The sequence below is a fragment of the Lactuca virosa genome, chromosome 2 (assembly GCF_052849685.1).
Source record: "Lactuca virosa cultivar CGN04683 chromosome 2, Lactuca_virosa_CGN04683_v6, whole genome shotgun sequence".
NCBI lineage: Eukaryota > Viridiplantae > Streptophyta > Magnoliopsida > Asterales > Asteraceae > Lactuca > Lactuca virosa.
The window spans coordinates 287,069,960-287,072,864 of record NC_136427.1 but is presented as its reverse complement, the minus strand read 5'-3'; the positions used below and the strand labels follow the sequence as shown (position 1 = coordinate 287,072,864).

At 32.8% G+C, this 2,905-nt stretch overlaps 1 long non-coding RNA gene across 1 annotated transcript; it reads right to left on the bottom strand.

Moving 5' to 3' along the window:
* Positions 1-876: 876 nt before the first annotated feature.
* Positions 877-2,601, bottom strand: LOC145157081 (uncharacterized). Its single transcript, XR_013737077.1, has 3 exons — positions 2,527-2,601; positions 2,352-2,436; positions 877-976 (listed from the first exon to the last, which is right to left on the bottom strand). It is a non-coding gene; the product is annotated as an uncharacterized LOC145157081 (long non-coding RNA).
* Positions 2,602-2,905: the final 304 nt, after the last annotated feature.

Below are 2,905 nucleotides of genomic sequence, written 5' to 3'. Positions count from 1 at the left end.
GAGAATAGGGGTAGAAGAGATAATTAATAGACGCTTAATCCTATAATTACTTATAGGGGTGATCCTTATTAGTTACGTCTATAATCACGTAGTGCATATCAGTTATACATAATTTGAGATAGAATAGACTTTCGAATAAATGACTCTACTCTAAGTCCACAACCAAACAAGGAACAGGAAGTAGAGCAATAGTCATAGATTCTGAGTCTATAATATCTTTAATTATGTATAACCTTGGCGTATGCACTCAGTTATCATAGGCCTACTAATAGAGGTCTTTAGTTTTCACATAAGTTGGTTATAGTATCACCAAATACTCCTATAGTATTTTTAGCTGTTTAGATTCGATTCTTAAAGTATTCTCTGTAGGGTGTAGTTAGGTTGATAGATTTGTTGCCCATTATGACTATCCCCCAGTATATGTAAGTCACTCCTCGGACAGATATAGTTGATCAGGCTATATCCTTCCCAGACTTGATTTACATATACCAAGGCATACCCATAATGTACAACTCCTCTTCTTTTATTTTATGTTCTTCTAGTTATGACACTATATGAGCATGTATGCATGTATTTATACTTTTAATAAAAAAATCATTTATTTTCTAAAAGTATATTTATTTGAAAAATGCACAAATCAGAGACTATTAGTCCCAATTGTGTTTATAGTTTGTATATCTTATGTGGTTTGATATACTTAATTCACTATAAACTGTGCTCTGATACCAATCTGTCACACCCCCAAACCAAGGATGGCGGAAACGTCTGGGGGTGGAGGACTTCATGTGTAGTATCATAACAACAATTGTAATAGTAATTCAAGCAAACACAACCAACATATATATAATTGAAAAAGTTACATCATTGTATGAATTACATGTTTACGAATCAATTACAATATGTTGACAAAATATGAAATAGTAGACGCCTTAGCGTCCCATCCTCAAAAGCACTTGATTACCTGTTTAATGATTTCCTGAGAATACAAGTTGTTTGAAAAAGTGTCAACACAAAGGTTGGTGAGTTCATAAGCTTTTGTTTGGTATTATTAAAAGCCTTTCGTTTGTGAAAGTAGTATTTGTGTTAGAAAATCCAATATTTTCCTTAATGTGTAAATGTAGTCTTAAAACCCAAAGACCGAAATGTACAAGTAATTTGTCATATTTATAGTAAAACAATGCAAGTTTAAATCGACATAAACTCATTAAATTTTAATGAAGTTCCCGTAAATTCCAACGTTTATTAATACTTTATGTGAGTTATTATAACCATGCTATGACCTAGTTGGCCTGAAACGACGTTCTTCAGGCGTCGGAAATGTTATGACATTTGTCACCCCAGACCCGCCGGTCTAGCTGTTGCATGCAGCTTAGGTGTGGGTTTGTCAAACCCAATATAGATCTATACACAAGTATCACGCTCTCCCTCAAGGAGACTCTGGTTACAATACAGGACTTAATGGTAATTTGAAGTAAATGTCTCACAAAGTCATTAACGGAATTACGTGTTATGAAAACTTGGTACCGTATGGCCGTACCTTGCTTAATGAAAATATCCTTTGTATAAATGTACCCTTTTTAAATGTATTTGTTATGTAATGTATCATAAACTATACCTATTATAGTTTATCAACCAAGGGTAGTACGTGGTAATGTATGCAAACTATATTCAAAATAGTTTATTAAATGTTTGAATGTATCGATTGTACTTTGATTATAATCACTTGTTATTCTTTATATTTTATATGACCAAATCCATTTGTAAACTGATGTGTGTCTAAATATTAAGATAAAATGTCATATATTGCAATAACATATAATCACATAAAGATATACACCTTGCTCAACATGTTACAAGGTGAAATGAAATTAACAGCAACTTTTCGTTGAAAAACAGTTTCTGTTACTGTTCTTAGAAAATTTATAAAAAAATCATCAAAGCTCTAAATCTAAATCCGCAAATTTTGAGAGTTTGGAATATGAGTCTAGTTTGTTCGTAAATTTTACCATGATTTTTAGTGATCTCTAACAGAGGTGAAAATGTTCATAATCACAGACTGGTCCGGGTTTGCCTCTGAAATGACAGGCAGTTTTGTAAAAATCACCATAAATTGTAGAAAAATCATATGGAGATGTGCAAGTAGCCATTTTAAAGCTAAGAGTTTGAACTACTTGCACCTGGAACAGTTTTGAAAACTAAAATATTTAAGTTGACCAAAACAGTCCGTGATTAACGTCCATCTTTTCTGATGTAATCTGTTAGAAAAAGTTTAATTGTGTTCTTGATGATTTTACTTGTATTCCCCCCTTAAAACTTAAGAAAAACATGTAAATGTAGGGGTATGAACTCACCTTATGTGATTTCAGTAGATGAAAGTGAGATAGAGGAAGTGTTCAACCCAAGAACACTAAGAAGATATCTTGATGATTCGAGAATCTAACACCGAATAAGATGAAATTTGTGTAAGATATCAATGATTTGATTAGAATGGAGTTTAATAATTATGTGAATGATGAAGATACTTACTAATTGAAGGAAGAAATCCCTGGAGAAAGCCTTGAAGTTCTTGAAATTGAGAGAAAAGATGAGAGAATTTTGGAGAGTGTCCTTTGGTTGCTAAGTGTAGAATGAAAGAACTTTATGGAGAATGAGGAGAGAGGATCAATCCTCCAGCTCTTAGAACATGGGAAGAGATGGAGATTGGGTGTAAAGGTCCACTAAGGTGACAAGGAGTAGTGGGAAAGAGTGGATGATCATAGAGTGAGGTGGTGGTGGCTTGCTTTTGTCATAAAATAAGGAAAAGCAAATATTCCCTCAATAATTAGTCCAACCACCAATTCTTTTAATACATTTTTATAAAAACCCTGGAGATTTATATATTTTGGGGCCTTAGTTTATAAAATAA